This window comes from Macaca nemestrina, chromosome 19 (assembly GCF_043159975.1).
Source record: "Macaca nemestrina isolate mMacNem1 chromosome 19, mMacNem.hap1, whole genome shotgun sequence".
Classification (NCBI taxonomy): domain Eukaryota; kingdom Metazoa; phylum Chordata; class Mammalia; order Primates; family Cercopithecidae; genus Macaca; species Macaca nemestrina.
Window position 1 is genome coordinate 57,388,023 of NC_092143.1, and position 20,347 is coordinate 57,408,369.

General features: G+C 38.4%; 1 protein-coding gene across 28 annotated transcripts in view; it reads right to left on the minus strand.

Annotated features, from left to right (window-relative positions):
- LOC105498620 (dystrobrevin alpha) overlaps window positions 1-20,347 on the minus strand; it is a 419,513-nt gene that overhangs the window by 301,465 nt on the left and 97,701 nt on the right. For 3 of the 28 annotated variants that reach the window (XM_011770933.3, XM_071085459.1, XM_011770975.2), the window contains exon 1: window positions 4,327-4,529. The exons of 8 other annotated variants lie outside the window; for them this stretch is intronic. The gene's annotated coding sequence lies outside the window, so the exon portion shown is untranslated. Of the gene's footprint in view, window positions 1-4,326; window positions 4,537-4,686; window positions 4,852-20,347 lie in introns of those variants that run through there. 17 more of the 28 variants (XM_071085464.1, XM_011770939.3, XM_011770950.3 and 14 more) reach the window with 12 other exon arrangements.

The following is a 20,347-nucleotide window of genomic DNA, read 5'->3' on the forward strand; positions in this document are numbered from 1 at the left end:
TGAGTTTTACACTTAAAAAGAAAGTACAGAAAGTACAGTGAAGGTGACTTATGAGGTCAACCTTAAAGGAAAAGTAGGGTTTTCCCACAAAGGAGAGAAGCAATAGGCATTCTGGGGGGAGGGGGGAGGAAGGAGGTAGACTAGCACAGAGCTAAGACAGTATATGGCATGTTGTGGAGGCAGCCATTGTGTGTGATTGAAGTATTGGTGACAACCAGGGAAGTAGTGGAGTCAATGTTTGAGAAATAGGTCGAGGCTTTGGGATGGACCTTTTAAGACATACTAAGGACAGTAAGTTTTATTTTGAAGGGAGTCATGAACCACTAAAGATTTTTAAGTAGGGGAGCAATTAATTGAAGTCTATAGTTTTTAGAAAATGGGTATGTTGGTTTCAGCAAGATGTGTGTGTAGTGGCAGGGTGAGGATGTGGATGGACCTTAGAGACAGGAGAACAACTAGAAGACCATATAATAGCCAAGTTAAATGATGAAGACCTGAAGTAGAGCAACTGCAGAGAGAATGGAAAGCATGGGATTTAAGATGATTTTTAAAATGTCTTAATACTGGATACAGGCCAAGAGAAAGCAGAAACAGTCAAAATCAACCTCTGAGAGTGAAGGATGCTTGTGGGGTGGATTCGAGATTAAAGAAATTGCCAAGGAAAGGGGCCAGCTCGGGACAAATAATACTGCACAGCCATCGAAAAGAATGTGTTCATGTCCTTTGGAGGGACATGGATGAAGCTGGAAACCATCATTCTCAGCAAACTAACACAGGAACAGAAAACCGAACACCACGTGTTCTCATTCATAAGTGGGAGTTGAACAACGAGAATATATGGGCACAGGGAGGGGAACATCACACACTGAAGCTTGTCGGGAAGTTTGGGGCTAGGGAAGGGATAGCATTAGGAGAAATACCTAATGTAGATGACAGATTGACGGGTGCAGCAAACCACCATGGCACATGTTTACCTATGTAACAAACCTGCACGTTCTGCACATGTATCCCACAACTTAAGTATAATAAAAAAAAGAACTTTTAAGTGGTGTTGACAGCTCAAATAAAGTCAGAAAACACGAATCTTTCAATCAGCATGTATATGCAATTTTCTCCAAAAAGTCTAAATATATCAGGTCACAACTAAAAAATAAAATCAGAAAAATTATCTGAAATCATTAATGATATCAGCAAACTTTGATATCTTCTCTAGAATGAAAAGTGTAAAAAAAAACAACAACAACAACTATAATAGCAGTAGGATGAATTTCCATTTCTGGTAACAGTAATGAGAGAATTTGGATTGATATACCCGATGTAGTAAGATATATGAGATATAAAAACAGTAAAGACACCGGGCATGGTGGCTCATGCCTGTAATCCCAACACTTTGGGAAGCTGAGGCAGGTGGATCACTTGAGGCCTGGAGTTCTAGATGAGCCTGGCCAACATGTTGAAAACCCGACTCTACTAAAAATACAAAAATTAGCCAGGCATGGTGGCATGCGCCTGTAATCCCAGCTACTTGGGAGGCCAAGGCACGAGAATCGCTTGAACCCAAGAGGCAGAGGTTGCAGTGAGCGGAGATCAATCGCGTCATGTCACTGCACTCCAGCCTGGGCAACAGAGTAAAAACAAAACAAAACAAAACAAAAAACCAACCACAAACAAAAAACAGCAAAGAGCCTTTAATAAGATGGTGAAGATTTGGCACATGAAAACTTAGGAGAAGATCAGAAATCAGAGAGGTGAGGTCACTTTTAAAAGTCCTTGGGTATATGACTATCAGGAAAAAAGATCTGAGAATCCAGCTTTATACTTCAAGTAGCTGTCTGTGCTTCATAGAAAAGTCAAAGTCCTTGGCCCTCAGGTGGGGCTTTATGCTGGTGTCATGAAAGGTCATACTCTCCTTTAGGGGAGGAGTGAACCTGCCATTCCTCTCACTGATTTGCAGCCTTCTTGTCACAGAGGTGATTCAGGGAACATCAGGAGCTGTACTTTGTCTAAGACGATTCTGGTCTGATATCGCCCCCAGGTGCCTGGCAGAAGCAAACCAAAGTCTTCTCTGGAGGAAAACATTATCACTTAGGTCTCAACTTACTCTTACGATCTTTAATTATAATGTAATTTTAAAAATACATTTCCAGCAAAGAGTCAAAGATACCCAAGCAACCACGAAATTAAGACACCATGAATGAGAACTAGTAGGAACAGTAATAATAGAAACAAATTCAGTAACACTTGAGATAATATAATTATCAGAAATATATTATAAAACTACACTTAGGATGTTCAAAGGAATAAAAGCCAAGATTGACAATTTTATAAAAGAATTAGAAAATATAAAAGTGATATAATAGTAGCAGAGAAATTGTCTCCTTTTCTTTCAACACTGTTTGGCCACACAGTTTAAAATTCTTCATTTTAGAATTTTACATTTTGTATTCTCTTTGTGTATGTGTTTTGTTTTTGACACACTGAAAAAAAACCCAAATCCCACACTGATAAACCTAACATATTTTCATTTATTATATAATTCAATCAAACACATATTAGTTACATAAATGGCATGCCTACATGTGTTTGTGTGTGTACCCGAGTGTATGGTAAGCACCCAGGTGCATGCGTTCACAAACTTCTTGGAAGCACGTGTGATTTCTGCCAGGTTCATTCTTATCGTCAACCATTCAGTACACAATTGGTAATGCAATGTCACAAGGCATCCAATGTGACCACAGAAAATTTACAAAGTTAACACCTGGTCATGGGGAAATGAAAATTAACCACAATTGGCAATTGTTTGCAACCTAAAGGGGTTAATTGTAAGTATTACCCAAGGTTAACTATCATTTAACAAATTGTCTAAACTGTCACAAGGTCAGATGTTTATGCTGAAAAGCAAAATACTGGTGGACTTAGTACATTGACTTTAAAACTCTCAAGTCAGATTCTTTCTTGAGTATGGGTCTTGCTTGACAAGAAAAGAGGGGGGCTGAGTAGTCATATTCATCAGAGGTCTGGAGGGAGAAGGAGGACTGAGAGGGAGGGAAAATTGGACAGAGAAAGGAGGAAAGGGGCATCAAAACTGAGCTCTGCCAACTTCACATTTGTTTGGCCTTACTAGATTACTCAGCAGTTGTAAAATCAAATGACTTTATCAATATAATGACCAGTTTTCATTTTAGAAGAGTAACACAGTATATTACTATTCTCATCAAAGTTGAATGAAAAATCCATAATAAGCCCCTTCATTGTTTGTACCTAGTTTAGCCAACTTAGCTCATTAGAATCTAGTCTATTTGACAAGACAAAAAACTGGCCAGTTACATTTAACAACTGTTCATCTGTGCACTCTGTAATAACAGCGTCAGCAGATTTATTTTCCCCATATAAAGTAGAATTTCCAATTCACACCATGTACTCTGTGACTATTATGGACAGTATTTATTCAGAAGGAATGCTGTGCAAGTTTGGAAAAGCTGTCTCTAAGAGCAGAGGGAGAGGTCATTTGACAAAACAAGACACAAAACCTATACATGGGCAAAACATGAAGAGAACTAAAGTTTGTCATTCTTTTCAAGAAGAAGTTTGAAATCCTAGAACAGTGCGACAACAGCAAAATCAGACAACCCTTCCTCTCCCTCGTCTTCTCTCAAGCTCTGTAAAATCAGAATGCCTCCATTCACTTAGCAAATATCAGCTTTTCTTTCTCTTTTGAAGGAGGGGAACCTGCTTGGAATTAATAAGGCAACACTAAAAAATAACTTCTATTAATTCTTCCCTTTCTGAAAACTGCCTATTTTTTCTCAGTTGCTTTTTAAAAAGTAGAATATCTTCTAAAGGCTCCTTGTGCAGTTTTAGGTCACCTTTAAGAGCACCTTTCCTCTCCTTTTTCCTTCTTTTTTTGTTTCTCAAATTGGGAAGTGACTTAGTACCATGCAGGGGAAACTGAACTCCATCTCACAATAATATACTTTCATCCAATAGCATAATAGACATAGTAACACTCAGTCTGTGTTGTGACATAAAACTACTGAGATTGTAACTCAGTAAACTCATAGTGCATAGAGAAGAATAGAGGAAAAAACAAATAAGGATAAAGTCGAAACTGAAGTTACAGACCTGCAATGTAAATTTCAAAACTAAGCTAAAATCCTCTTTCTGCTGCACAAAATGTAAAATACCAACTATCTTAAGAAAGATAAGCAAGCTACAACAGTGAAAAATCTTTACTATCACCTTTTCATTCACATCGATAAAAAGAAAAATTCAACATTAACCATCCCAGAAAAGCGATGCACCTTAAAAACCAATCTTTTCACTTACCCTACAGCATGCACACCATGATTTCTTAAATCCTTTTAATTCCAGTACATCCAGAACATACATGAATTCTTAGCACATCCATTTAAAGAACAAACTTGAACCAAATTGTTAATTACAACAGAGATCATAACAGAACTCCCTGAACTTCTAGGGAGAGCTATGAGTATGAAATCCAGCCTCTAGATCTGTGTCTATCTTTAACTTGAAAATGATTTGGTTTCACATTCCATTGAAGTCCCACTGGCAGATGCCTTTGGTGAGCTCGCCAATGGCAGGCTTTCATGCGCCTTCCCTCCCCCCTCCCTCTGACTGAGCTTCCGCTGTTACCTCTAATGCTGATTTACTCAGCTGTCTTTTTACCTGTCTCTGTGTGGGTAAAAGGAGATGCTTTCATTGATGGATATTACGGAAACACTTGGAAGCTGAACATCAGCCCGAGGACTCACTGTGCTTCGCCTGCCATCCCCTCCCCCTACTCACTGCCAGAAACCAACTGACTTCCAAACTTGGCTGCCTGAAAAAGAATGTTCTCTGATTGGCATTCCTGGAAGCAGAAAGCAAGGCAGCTAAGTTTTGTACTGTTACTCAGCATGAACAACTTCCCAGGTACACAAAATACAAATCAGTTTTTTTTTTTCTTAACTTTGAGGAGAACTGAAAAAATATTCTAGGGTATTAAAAATATTTTTATTGTAGGACAGCATTTAAGTTTTAATATCCACATATAATTTTACAGAGAATGGCTATGACTGTAGTAAGAAAGGGAAATGGCAAATTTTTTGTTAAAAGTTGAATGAGTCTTAGTAAATGAGTTGGGATCCGTTAAGAGGAAGAAATCATCGTGCCGCCTGCTTGCCAGTGTTTTGGAGGGCAACTGTTCAATCTGTACATTTTCTGTTAGAGAAAAACTTGCTGTAAGAATTGTGGAAAAACTGATTTCAACGGGATAGGGTGCAAAACCACTTCTACCTTCCTATTGAAACTTCTTTTTCAGGACTGTCTTGCAAAATGTGAGTGCGGACTGGAAAAGGAAATGAGTGTGTGTGTGTGTGTGTGTATGTGTGTGTGTGTGTGTGTGTGTGTGTTATACACGTGTATATCTGAAAGAAGATAAATTGAGTGAATGGAAACAAGGAAAAAGATACACATTTCATCAAATAGAGTCTGACATGAATTAACAATAATGGGTCCCTTTAAATCACCATTAATTAACTTGTGTTTAATATTTATTAATATTTAGTGGTAACGGGGGCCAAAAGATCTCCTGCCTCTGAAAATAACTAACCACTTTATGTTCAAAACATGCAATTCTACAGACCACACAACTTCTTCAAAAGCCTAATGAAGGCTTTATAATTTTGGTAATTGGACACATCTCAACCCTAGGCATTTCGGGGTTTCCAAATTTCAGCTAGCTGTGGCTGCCAGCTCTAGGCAACTGTCAGCTGGCTGGGCTCAGGGTGGTGGTGTGGCCGCAGCTGCTCCTTGGAACTTACGTGGACATCTCAAAAATATTCAACGGCAAAACGGTGATGCCAGAAAGCAAGCTTTCTGTTTTTGTTTGTTTGTTGATGGTTTTGAATCTTCTATTTTAGGTTATATTTTACCATATCTAGGGCAATACCATTTTGAGAAACCACGAGGGAAAACTTGATGAACTGGCATCATATTACTAGCCTATTTCAGTGATATTTTGATGCCCCATACAGATTGGTGGCCAACCAGCTTTTAGCCTTTTAGCCTGACTTTGTTACTAGATGTCTTTTAAAAAGATCAAAAGATAGAAACCGAGGAGTAAGAAACTTTCCTTAATGTTGTCCCCAAAGTTGACAGTTTCTTAGGGAAACTGCAGGCTCTATGTAATGCTGACAGACAGGCATTCTAATGACTTCACAAATAAATGGCAAGAAATAACCCTATAGTCCAGAAAGTACACATTTCTGTCCCTGTGTTTCTTTATCCCTCTGTCAAAAACACACCTTCTCAAGGCTAACAGATGGTGTCAAAACACAAACGAACTAAGAAGGATGGACAGAGGTGCGGCCATCGATGGTTCACATTCAGCTGCTCTGTTCACCTTTGTTGTATCTCAGAGTGAGCACTAGCACATCACTGATACTCAAAAAATGGTTGTTGAAACTGAAGAACTGCTCATGTACAAGTGTACATCTTAACCTATGGAAAATGGTTATTTGTTGGCCCACATCTTAGATAAATATGTTTTGTATTTGTCTTGGGAAAAATATGCTTCTCTTCAAGCAATTAACCAAAATATTATATAGAATGTATAGTATGTACCAAGTGCCTTTACTGAAGCCAAAAAAAATCATACATCTTATGTATGTATGTATGCATGTGTGTGCTTCTAAATATTAACATGGTAAATATTTGTTAAGAGCACTTCTACCAATCTTGGTGGCTTATAAGAAAAATAGAGAAAAAAATGAAATGTTTAGGTTTGCTAATATTTCCCAGTAATGAGTGAACTATAACAATTTTCCTTATTGAACTGTTACTGGCCACTCCTTATAGTGCAACATTCATCAATCAAATATCTCCTAAGATTCCCAACTTTATCTCTGCTGCTATTTCCAGAAATCTCAGAACACTCTGCAACGGGAATAGGAACATTAGTCCAGATGCAAGTGTGAGTGAGCACAATCAATTTTTTTCTTCCTTTTTCCCCCAACCTTCACAAGGCCATTGATAAGATTTACAATGGCTAGAACTCAGTCTTTATCATGAGTAAATGTTTTTCTCTTTCATAAGCACTAACATGAGAGTCAGGATTAGATCAGAAAAACAGCTTCTAGGGCTTGCTTCCAGAGAAAACTGGGCATGTAACAGGCAAATCAGATACCCTTGATTTATCATGAACAAGAAGTTAATCTCTCCTCCATTCTCCAGAAATAGATTCTATTAGCACAGTTCTGTGGATGGCAAATGCTGGTAGCAGGCTCCTTGCAGGGGTGACCAAGGTGTTCAAACACAGGTCTTAGCTGATCTGTGAGACATCCATGTGTATGAAGAACATGGTCACTGAAAAGCAAATGACCTCTGTTATTTTTTTCCTCCGTAATAAATATCCTTAAGAGACTAGGACAGGAAATATTCTCATGGTGATAGTTTTATAGCTGATATTTTTGTCATATCACTTATTTTTAAAAGCATATACTTTTCATGCAAAAATAATTTGGAGCATAATTGTGATTTTTGTTAAAAGAGAAAACATCAGTACATCCAAGTCATTTAAAAGTAATTAAAATAGACACTGTCCAAGAAAAAGTAGAAAAACTATACATAAACTGCATTAGAAAACAGGGGCTCTACAAACAATATGGAAGATTCAAAGCAGCAGCATGCTATTTATTATCTTATTAAATTCAATCAACTTAAAAATATACCCAGCAATCTCTCTTATGGGTATATACCCAAAGGAAATACACCAACCCCCTAAGGTATCTGCACTTCCATGCTCATCGCAGCATTATTCACAATAACCAAGATGTGGGAACAACCAAAGTGTTCATTGACAGAGAAAAGAAATTGTGATATACACATGCAGAATCTTATCCAGCCCTCCAAAAAGAGATCCTGCCATTTGCTATAACATGGATAAACTTGGGGGACATTATGCCAAGTGAAATAAGCCAGGCACAGAAAGACAAATCCTGCGTGATCTCACTTATATGTGTAATCTTTTAAAAACATCAAATATATAGAAATAGAGTAAAGCAACAGTTACCAGGAGCAGGCAGAAATGGGAAGATACAGATCAAAAGGTACAAAAAGAGAGCTATATAGCATGAATAAGTGTAGAGATTTAGCATACAATATGCTAAGGTGCAATCTCGGCTCACTGCAAGCTCCACCTCCTGGGTTCACATCATTCTCCTGCCTCAACCTCCTGAGTAGCTGGAACTACAAGCACCTGCCACCATGCCCGGCTAATTTTTTGTGTTTTTTAGTGGAGACGGGGTTTCACCGTGTTAGCCAGGATGGTCTTGATCTCCTGACCTCGTGATCCACCCGCATCGGCCTCCCAAAGTGGATTATTAGGTACTCTTAACACACACACACATGCGCATACACACGCATGAAAGTATAGGAAACAATGGAATATTAATTTAACTGTGGTAATCACCTCACTATATATATCAAAACGAGTATATCAAAACATCATGTATACCTTACACACATACATTTTAAAAATGAAAACCACAGCAGCATGCTATCGATAATCCTATTAAATGCCAATAAACTTAAACATTGGTTGAAATGGACACCTGTTATGTATGCCTATCACATGAAAATAACTGTAATCATGCAAAGGCCTGTATGTACAAATATACTAATTACAAAAGATACTTAGTATTATATATATAGTTAGTAGAGTATTATAAATATAATTCATATAGTATTAATATAAAATATAATTAGTATATTTGATAGCAAATAATGGGTAACAATGATAGGTTTTTTTTTTTTTTTTTTTTTTTTTGAGACAGAGTCTCGCTTTGTCACCCAGGCTGGAGTGCAGTGGCGTGATCTCGGCTCACTGCAAACTCTGCCTCCTGGGTTCACGCCATTCTCTTGCCTCAGCCTCCTGAGTAGCTGGGACTAGAGGCGCCCACCACCTCACCCGGCTAATTTTTTGTATTTTTAGTAGAGACGGGGTTCCACCGTGTTAGCCAGGATGGTCTCCACCTCCTGACCTTGTGATCCACCTGCCTCAGCCTCCCAAAGTGCTGGGATTACAGGCCTGAGGCACTGCACCCGGCCTAACAATGATAGTTTTGATAAAAAACAGAATGGTATAGGCTAATGCTTACTTAGGTTAAAAATCAGCTTGTATGTGTACGTGCACCATGATTTCAACTCTATTAGAACACCTGTAGGCACCGGAGAGGAACATAAAGGCTGAAAAATTCCTATCAAAATGATTGTGGATCCTTTATGAAAAATCTTAATTCACTTTTTGTAAATTTTCTGTAATGACATTATTTTACCTTCATAATCTACACACACACACACACACACACACACACACACACACACACACAATAATATTCAAGTAGAAATAATTGCAGCATTTCCTCATTCCTCACCCTCTTCCTCATCTTTGAAGAGGTATTTCTAGTTCTCTGGATCTTTGTTGCAGGAGCTTATGGGGGAGAGGAGCATAAGGGGATGAAGATGCTCTTTAATGTCTAAAGAGACATAGGAGAAGATTAATGGGACTTATGTTGGTTTTAAGAAAGGGAAAGAAGGGAAATACCCAAGAAAAAGAACACTCTTAAGACAGTGAGAATGAGAGAAGAGCAGGCAGGAAACAGAATCTGGCACACTATAGGTAGGGGTTGGGGGCAGACTGTAAGCCGCGTTGGGGAGTAGCTACTTCAATGAGGCAGACTTTGAGGAGATCAAGATCTCAAAAAGAGGTTTAGGATATTTGACCCTAGGATATCTGTCTGAGTGTTTTGTGATTTCTTCTCATAAAACACTTGAGAGGTTTTACTTTTGAAGATATGGTAGTACCAAGCTTGTGCATCTTTGGGACACTTCATGATATAGACATGAATCTTAAATGTATAGATGTATTTGGTTACATAAACATTTTTGAAAAGTTGGTGCCAATTTTTGGGTTGTGGTGGTTGTTACAACTGGTTTTCTTTGATAGGGTAAGAAATCAGTTTTACTCTTGTCTATACAAACTTTCTGGATCATTTTCTTCTACTTGCATTTCCTTTCCTGTGTCTCTCTCAGTTCCCATGATGGGTATCTATTACAGTCTCTTGGACTGACTGCTGAATGTAAAGTGGCCAGCCATTCTGTTTTTGTCTGAGCCTGAGGAACTTCCTGGGATACAGGATTTTCAGCCCTGAAACTAGGAAAGTCCCAGACAAACCAGAGTTGGTCATCCTATATGTGTGATCTGGAAGTTTTAAAGTTATACGTATGCTTTTGATAAAGATTAGCCTTTTTATTAATTAGAAAGTGTTTGGCCCAAGTAGACCAAAACCCTGAAAATAAAGATTTCATTTGGTCTTTATCCCTTGTTAGCTGCACAACCTGGTAGAGGTCCACCACCAAGGGTCACTATTTCTTCATCCCTACAATGAGAATAATAATACTTCAGAGAGTTGTTGTCAACTTCAAATGAGATATGCATATAAGTTCAGAATACATAAAATGTGTAAATCTATACTTTATAGCAAATATATTTTATATAAACTTTATACTAGATTACATATATTTTTCAAAGCAGATTTTAATTACTTTATATTGAGAAATAATGGAAGCATAAAGAACAGGCACAGCATTTCACACTATGTGGAGTGCAGAGGAGAACAAAGAGAATGAAAGAGACAGACTGACTGACTAAGGATGTACATTTTTTCAGGAGTGTCTGTTTTAGCATTTGATTTTCTCCTAGATTAAACTCACCAAGTTAAGGATGTTTTGTCTTTAAGTGGTTATAAAGCCCCAGTAACAACCAATATAACATGCTTGCAAAACATATGGGTTATCTTCAGTATGAAAGAAATAAAGATTTTTAGCCTGTGCAATATAGTGAGACCCCATCTCTACAAAAAAAAAAAAAAAAAAAAAATAGCCAGGCATGGTGGCATTTACCTGTGGTCCCAGCAAGTAGCTGGGACCTACCCAAGTAGGGAGTCTGAGATGGAAGGATCACTTGAGCCCAGGAGTTGCAGTGAGCTGTGATCACACCACTCCAGGTGTCTGGGTGTCACTCCAGGTCTGGGTGACAGAGAAAAACCTTGTCTCCAAAAAATAAAAAATTAAAATAAAAACTAAAGATTTTGTTGTATTTTTTTTCTATACCTTGGGGGTGGGGATACTTTTCCTTTGTGGAACCAAAGGCAGCTCTAATTGGAGCACAATCATAAATATACCCACCACTCAGTGAAACCAGAATGTTCAACTTCATCCCAGGGACAGAGGACCACCTCTATTGGATTACTTATTTGAACTCTGCCAGCATATACTGTATGTGATACTGCTTAAGAAGTGAGAGTAAGGCCGGGCGCGGTGGCTCAAGCCTGTAATCCCAGCACTTTGGGAGGCCGAGACGGGTGGATCACGAGGTCAGGAGATCGAGACCATCCTGGCTAACATGGTGAAACCCCGTCTCTACTAAAAAATAACAAAAAACTAGCCGGGCGATGTGGCGGACACCTGTAGTCCCAGCTACTCGGGAGGCTGAGGCAGGAGAATGGCGTGAACCCGGGAGGCGGAGCTTGCAGTGAGCTGAGATCCGGCCACTGCACTCCAGCCTGGGTGACAGAGCGAGACTCCGTCTCAAAAAAAAAAAAAAAAAAAAGAAGTGAGGGTAAAATTTGGTTGTGGAGCAAAATGAAAATATACTTAATGTCATCATTTAAAACATGCAAACTTTCATAATCAAATATCTAATCCATATTTGAAATCCAAGTGAAAACTGGTTCTAATTCAAGTTTTTTAAAAGATCTATCCAGGGTTAGAAATAGGACAATTCTGAAAATGACAGGTGATAACCAAACTGAATGGAGTTTGGTAGTTTGAGTCAGCATATTCATTTGTGTTCTGGAGGCTGGAAAGTCCAAGACGGGTGGCTGCATCTGGTGAGGAACTCATGCTGCTTCGTAACAGGGTGGGAAGGTGAGAGGGGAATGTGCGCGTGCACACACACACACACACACACACACACACACACACACCCCCCAACAGGAGAGGTAGCTTTACTTTGTAACAATCTCGAAGTAACTAAGAATTCACTCCCATAAGAAAGGCATTGCTCCCTCTTAATGACCTAATAATCTACCCTTGGAGGCCCCATGTCCCAACACCACCACATTGAGAACCAAGCCTCAACATGAGTTTTGGTGGGGACAAATCATATTTCAACCACAGCAATTTGGGAACAGTTTTTCTCCAAATAAGCATACTACTATCAGTGTTTTTCAAACTTGCTGTTGTTTTCTATGGAACCTTTTCTTCAAAGGAAATAGTTCACTGAAACATAACAATGACAAGGCATAGCTCCTTCAGCAGTAACAGGTGTAAAGCCTGTGGCCCCATTTATTCAGCCCCCTCCTCCACGAGACACTCCCTGTGGGGACTCCAGGAGCCCTCCATGAACCTGGGAAGCACTGCTTGAAAACCACAGAGCTCTAGTATTCATGGCATTCATGTTCTTTACAATTAGCTTTTTCATATTAATAAAAATTCATGCACATATTCTTAAAAACCACACATAAAACTGTAGAGCTTAAAAGAATTTCCTATCCACTTCTCTATACCTTTGAAGTCCAGAGGCAACTATCTTCATCTAACTGTTCATTATGATGATGATTCCATATTCCCACATAATACTCATATACCTACTTTTTGATTTTCATATGTTGATATTATCTGTTGGCCTCCTACTATGGGAGATAAGGATTCTATATAGGATATTATACATAATACTTCCTCCAGCGTGTGTCCTCTCTTCCTATCTCTCTCTCTCTCTTTCTTCTTTCCTGCCTCCCCGTCACGTTTTCTCATTCTCATACCACACACATGAGCACACACATGCTTCCCTTAGCTTAATCTTCCCAATTTAACCACACAACAATCTTAGATAAAGCACTAATTAGTGTTTACATTATTTTAACTTGTATATATCATCCACATGTAAGCCACATGGGAATTTATGATTATATTTCTTTTACACATTTTTCTTTTTCTTTTTCCTGACATTAGTTGTGTCATATTTTGTTTTCTTAATTTTTCATCTGCCCATCTTATATTTTCTCAAATTCTCCAATAGAAATGCAGCACTCCTCTTAATACAGTCAAATATGTTAGTTCTTTTTTTCTTTTTTTTTTTTAAGTACCCTCATGCTTTTTGTGGCAAGATTCTACCGAGCTGTCACCCTAGGACCGCTCTTTGCCTCTCTGTAGTTTGGGTCCCATTCCCTGAATTCTTTGTTTTTCTTTCTCGATGGACTCCCTCATGGGTGGGTGGGTGAGCATGCCGGAGCTTCCCGAGAAAGATGTTTGGGACAAACACATTTTTGGAGAACTTAGGTGTTTGAAAATATTTCTTTATTCTCTTCTTACATTAATTGTTTCTTTGACTTTATACATAATTCATTGTTTAGAAATACTTTTTCCTCAGAAATTTCAAGAGATTTTACTGTCTTTTAGCTTCCAGTGTTATTAAGAAGTTATTTTGTTCCCCGATTCATTTTACTTGACTTTCTATCTTTCTTTGTTCCTTTTGTTGCTTGTTCATTTCTTCCTTCTCCTCTTCCCTCTCTCTTTCTTCTCTCTGAAAACACTTATGATTTCTTCTTTATCCCTGGTGTTCTATTGTCTTTTTACAGTATATTTGGTGTGATATGCACGAGTTCCCCCAGTTGATTGTGTTTGAAATTCAGGGACTTTTACTCATTCATTCAGTTCCAGGAAATTTTGTTATGTACTTTTAGCAATTTCTGACCTCTGTTTCTTCTGTTCTTTCATTCCGAAACTAACTTTTAGACTCAAACTCTAACGTTATTTTCTATTTATCTTCTTTTTGTCATCTATCTCTACAAGAGTCTCTCATCTTTGTTCTGTTGATATTATTTCACCTAACATTTTTAATTTTTAAGAATTTAATTTTCTCTAATTTCTCCTTTTTCATAGCACCATGTTTAGTTTCATGAACACCATTTCTATTCTACTATCTATATAATACACATTTCAGCTTTTTAAAGCTACATGTAACAGCTTTCTGTTCTCTCCAGAGTCTTTGTTTCCTTCAATTTCCTGTTGGTTAGTTTGCTTTGGTCTCTTTTTGTTGGAGACTTTCCTCCGTATCTGGTATTCTTTAGCTGTCTGCTCAAGCAATGTATTATGGGCTTCAGGACATTACCATAAAACCATTAGACAAAGCTGTGTTGTTTCACTGAAATGTCCTCAAGAATAGCAAGATTTCTTCCCCCTTGGGTAGTCAGACCCTCTAGAAAGGTGCCCCCTCCAATGTTCCACCTGGGAAGTACAGCCTGGTTGCCAGTGTCCTGGGAGCTGAGCCCCCTAAGAAGGCTTGAAGGAAAAGGAGAGTTTGTTACTACTTGGCATGCAGATTTCTAGTCTCTTAGATTTCTATATTGTATCTCACCCTCTCCTGCCACTGTCGCCAGTAATGTTAAGCTTGTAGCCTCTATAGTTAAGTTACTCGAGAGAATAATACCCCCCCCCCCCATCTCTCTTACAGGGTGAAAGAGGGGTAGTTGTCAGGCTGCAAAGAGTTGAGAAGGGGATGTGGGAGTCCAGTTCTTGTTAAGAATTTCAAACAGTCCTGTTTTCAACCTCAAGTCTGTCCCTTAGCATCAGCAATCCTTTTTGCCTCCAGTCTTTGAGGCTTTCCAGGGTTCTCAATGGAGTTCCCATTTGTTTCTTTTTGGCATCTCCTCTGCAGACACCTGGGTTTCTACATCTCTGTTTAGCTAAAACACATACCACTTATTCATTCCATTTCCATTAAAAAGAAAAGTCAGTAGGTCTCTGCTGTTGTGTTCTCTCCTGTTTTCTTTAGAAAGTGAGTTTCTTTTTCTTTCCTTTTTTTTAGTTGTCATTATAGGAGTTCCTTTGAGAGGCAGAGGGTAGACTTAAGCGAGTGTCCCATCCACCATTTTAATTGCAATTCTCTGCCTTCACTCTTTAGCCACTGCCTTATAAAGGGAACAGATTCTCAAACATCTCTCCAAAATGATCCCACCAAATTCAGCAGTTGTGTGTTTGGGGGTGGGGGCCAATGGGGGCAACACAATATTTCATTTTTCTCCACAAGTACACCCAATGCTAAAATGAAAAGCTAAATCCCAGCAAGGTATGTAATTATTCCTATCAGACATAGTGAAGTACAACATTCAATTAGGATAAGGAGATCCTTTTATTCTGAAGTTACATGTTGTTCCCTATATTAAAACTTCCATCATTTATCTGTGGAATTAAATATCTGAACATATATAATTATAAATAATTCCTTCCTAGGCAAAACTATCTATCTTAAAAAGTGAAAAATACATTTCTTTTGTAATTGAAGTTCTCCCTAAACTATTAATTAAGTCATAACCTAGTCAAGACAAGTAAAATTACTTAGCAGTCATTTTATATTTGCTTTTTGTTAGAAGACAATGTAAAATCTAATAGTGAACTAATTTCCCTTTCAAGTTGTCATGATGATTCGCATATGGACCACATTTGTGTATTTTGTTATTTGAGGGAAGGTTTGTCTTGAATCATTTTATATACCAGTTTTGCTCCTTATAATATGTCAATCTGGAGACATCAGTCTTCTAGAAATATTGTACCCTATTTGTTCAAGAGTATCCCATCAACATTGAAGCTACCTTTTACATTTAGAGAGATATACACATCCAATTATTTATCCAACTGCAAGAGTTGGCCCTGAGGAGAGAATCACAGGTTATTCTTGGCATCCTCTACTTTATTCCCACATTTGCACTCTCTATGCAGTCTGCTCATCTAGCTCCAAAATATTCTGTTGCCATCAGTACTGCCCAAAGACACAGTCAAAGGGGTTGAGAGGTTGTGGGGATGGGCTGCCCTGGGCCTCACACGTTAGAGGGCCTTGATGCTGTTGTCTTCCTCTGCGTTCTATGTCATCCCCAAAGAGCTATGAGTTAGAAGAAAAACAAGTGTCCCTCTTCTAACCAAGCTTTGAGCATGTGAGACTCTGGAGTTTCCTGCTCAAAAGGCCTTGAGACTGCATCCTGGTCTGTCTTCCCAAGGTGAACCTGCCTCTAGTATACACACCTTTGATGCTTAAGGGTAGTTGAAGAGTAGTTGTTTTTGGGGATGTGGATGTAGTGGGTAGGAGCTGAGCTAAGGTGTTCATACACACCTTAGTGCAAGGCCCTTTCAGATACAGGACAGAACTAGGGATGGGAAGAGAAGGCAGAGTGGGTGCTCTCTCTCTCTCTCTCTGAGCGGCCATATTTAAGAGAATTTCAATATGAAAGTGGCCTTAAAAATCATTATGAAGATACATGTATTAAGGTAGGAAAACATATTTGGTTTAACAATTTATAAGTTTGCTTTATAGCTTTTAAATATTTAGACATATTGTTTGTATGTCCCTCTTCGTATTCGTGCCTCAGGTCCTACAAAATACTAGGGACAGGCCGGGCATGGTGGCTCACGCCTGTAATCCCAGCACTTTGGGAGGCCGAGGCGGGTGGGTCACGAGGTCAAGAAATCAAGACCATCCTGGCCAACATGGTGAAACCCTGTCTGTACTAAAATTACAAAAATTAGCTGGGCATGTTGGTGTGCACCTGTAGTCCCAGCTACTTGGGCGGCTAAGGCAGGAGAATCATCACTTGAAGTCAGGAGGAGGTGGAGGGTGCACTGAGCTGAGATCACGCCACTCACTGCACACCAGCCTGGTGACAGAGCAAGACTCCGTCTCAAAAAAAAAAAAAAAAAAAAGAAAAAAGAAAAAAAATACTAGGGGCATGTCTGACTGCCACATTGATAGTGCAGTGTTCTAAAAGTAACTATGTGCCTTCCCACACTTTCTCTTCTCTATCAAATTTATCCGTCCTTAACAACAAAAAGTCTCAAAATCATATTTAAAAAAAACACATCAGAAAGCTGAAGACAAAAATCCAAATAAATTAATTTTCAAAATGAGGTTAACCTTTTCTTGGAGAGAAGAATTCTATAGTTGTTGTCACTCCTGAGGACACAGCAACAGGTGGAGAACCTTCGCCACAGAGCTGGGTAAGGACAACCAGCCCAGCTATTAACAGACTTTTTTTTTTGAGACCAAGTCTCGTTCTGTCACCCAGGCTGGAGTGCAGTGGCGCGATCTCAGCTCACTGCAAGCTCCGCCTCCCAGGTTCATGCCATTCTCCTGCCTCAGCCTTCCCAGCAGCTGGGACTACAGGTGCACACCGCCACGCCCGGTTAATTTCTTTTCGTAGTTTTAGAAGAGACGGGATTTCACTGTGTTAGCCAGGATGGTCTTGATCTCCTGATCTTGTGATCTGCCTGCTTCGGCCTCCAAATGTGCTGGAATTACAGGCATGAGCCACCGCGCCCGGCCTTAACACAGTTTCCACAGTTGCAAGTGGGCAGTTACCACAGATTAGAATACTGAGGCCCCTCAACCACAGAAAGAATCCAAGCCTTCTTGTTAATTCCTTTCCGCAGATTGGAAATTGAATATTTGGGGGTGGTTGATACAGGCTGGGGCAGGGCAAGAGAGTTGATGGAGATCCCCTCAAGGTGCACAGGTCTTCATTCAGTGCACAGTAGCAGTTCTCCAGAAGTGAAGAGAGATATCCATACACCTGGAAGGCTGGGTGCTGGAGTGTAAAGAAGAAAGAGAACCCCCATGGTCCACAAATATTAGCAGGTAGGCTTTTTAAGTATGAGGACATCTCTGAGGCAATGCTACTGTCAGTCTTCCTAAAGATAAATTTCTATTTCTTCCCCAAATACATCTAAAGCCAATGACAAATCACATTAAAGCTATAGCAAAGCTTACATTCATATCTAATCATATTAGATTAATCCAGTCGCCCTGCGTCCCCCCGACACCACACACGTTAGCAGCCCAATAGAGAAAGGGATGAGCCCTTTTATGGGAGTAAATATTATTTATTTCTGTGCTTTTACCCACTGACATACAATAAACATTTATAAAACACATGAAGAAGCTGAAAAATATGACTATGAAATAAAAAATAAACATGAGAAGCAGACCCACAGATGGCTCAAATGTTAGATATAGCAGGTGGAGATTTGTTTAAAAATTATGATAGATATGTTAAAAGATATAATGAAAAAGTAAGAAGCATGCATTAACATTGGGAAATTTCGATATATGGGCATTATCAAAAAGTGCAAAATAGAAATGATAAAAATTATGTATAATAAATGAAGGATTCATTTAGGGAGTCGAACAGCAGACTGACCCAGCAGAAGAAAGGGCCAGTAATATTTAAGATATGTCAATAAAATCATTCAAACTGAAACACTAGAGAAAAAAAGAGTGAAGAAAATGGGACAGAAATCCTGTGACTGCAACATAATAACTAATGATCTAAGATATTTGTAATTGGAGCCGCAGAAAGGTAGCGGGGAGAAAATCAAGGAGAAGAAATACCTGGAAAGGTGATAGGTGAACAATTTCCAAAACTGGTAAAAGATATCAACCCATGTATGAAAAAAGTTAAGTAAAATCCAAGCAAGAAAATTCAAAAACAAACAACTAAACAAACAAAACAAACTTCACCACCAACAACAACACATTGAGGCATTCTGTGATTAAACTATTGAAAAACAAGGATAAAGGGTAAATCTTAAAAGCTGCCAGAGGAAAAACACATTTCACACAGGCAACAACCACCTTAGGAACGTCTGAGTTTTCAACTAAAATACTGACTGCCTTAAGACATGCAATATCTGCAAAGTATTGAAGGAAAGCAACTCTTAATCTAGAATTCTATGTTCAACAAATATATCTTTCAACATGAGGGTGAAATAAGATGAGAAAGGTTGAGAGTGTTTATTTTTAGCAAATACGTACTATAAGAGACAAGGAAATTTTTCAAGGTGAATTCTTGCTGGAAGCCTGAATCTACAAGGAGAACTGAAAATTATTAGAGTGGATAAATGACTAAATATATGGGTAAGTATAAAAGACCTTTTAAAAATTACCATCTATCTACCTACCTACATATCTATCCTCATCTACCTATTCACATTTTAAAAACTTGTGACTATTTAAAGCAAAAATAACAACACATTTTGTATCTGTTACCTATAAGTAGATAAAACACATGACAACAAGAAAGCAAAGGACAGCATGTAAATAGAATTATACTTTCTAAAGGTTCTTACACAGTTACTTTTGAAATATTATTTAAAGGTAAACAATAATAAAGGCATGTGTGCCATCTTAAGACACAACAATGAAAAATAAAAACACTCCATTGAGGTATAGTGGAAAACTTCATGGAGGAGATAAAACGAAATAATAAAATATTTAATTAACTCAAAGGAAAGCAAACAAATAAGGAACATAGGAACAAAAAACAGATGTGACAAATAGAATACAAATACCAAGATGATAGAGTTAAATCTAATGAGAGTAAACATTACATTAAATGTACAGGTCATGGTCACCAAAACAGCATGGTAGTGGTATAAAAATAGGCACACAGACCAATGGAACAGAATAGAGAACCCAGAAATAAACCCAAATACTTACAGCCAACTGATCGTTGACTAAGCAAACAAAAACATAAAGTGGGAAAAGGACACCCTATTCAACAAATGGTGCTGGGATAATTGGCAAGCCACAAGTAGAAGAAGGAAACTAGATCCTCATCTCTCACCATATATAAAAATCAACTCAAGATGGATCAAGGTCTTAAATAAGACCTTAAACTATACAAATGCTAGAAGATAACATCGAAAAAACCCTTCTAGACATTGTCTTAGGCAAGGATTTCACGACCAAGAACCCAAAAGCAAATGCAATAAAAACAAAGATAAGTGGGACTTAAATACACTAAAGAGCTTTTGCATGGCAAAAGGAACAGTTAGCAGAGTAAACAGCCCACAGAGTGGGAAAAAAAACTTCACAATATATACGTCTGACAAAGGTCTAATATCCAGAATCTGCAATGAACTCAAACAAATCAACAAGAAAAAAACAAAAAATCCCATCAAAAAGTGGGCTAAGGACATGAATAGAAAATTATCAAAAGAAGATATACAAATGGTCAACAAACATATGTAAAAATGCTCAACATTACTGATGATCAGAGAAACGCAAATCAAAACCAAAATGTGATACCACCTTACTTCTGCAAGAATGGCCATAATAAAAAAATAAAAAGAAAAGAAGATTATGGTATGGATGCAGTGAAGAGGGAACACTGCTGATGGGAATGTAAACTAGTACAACCACTATGGAAAACAGTGTGGACATTCCTTAAAGGACTAA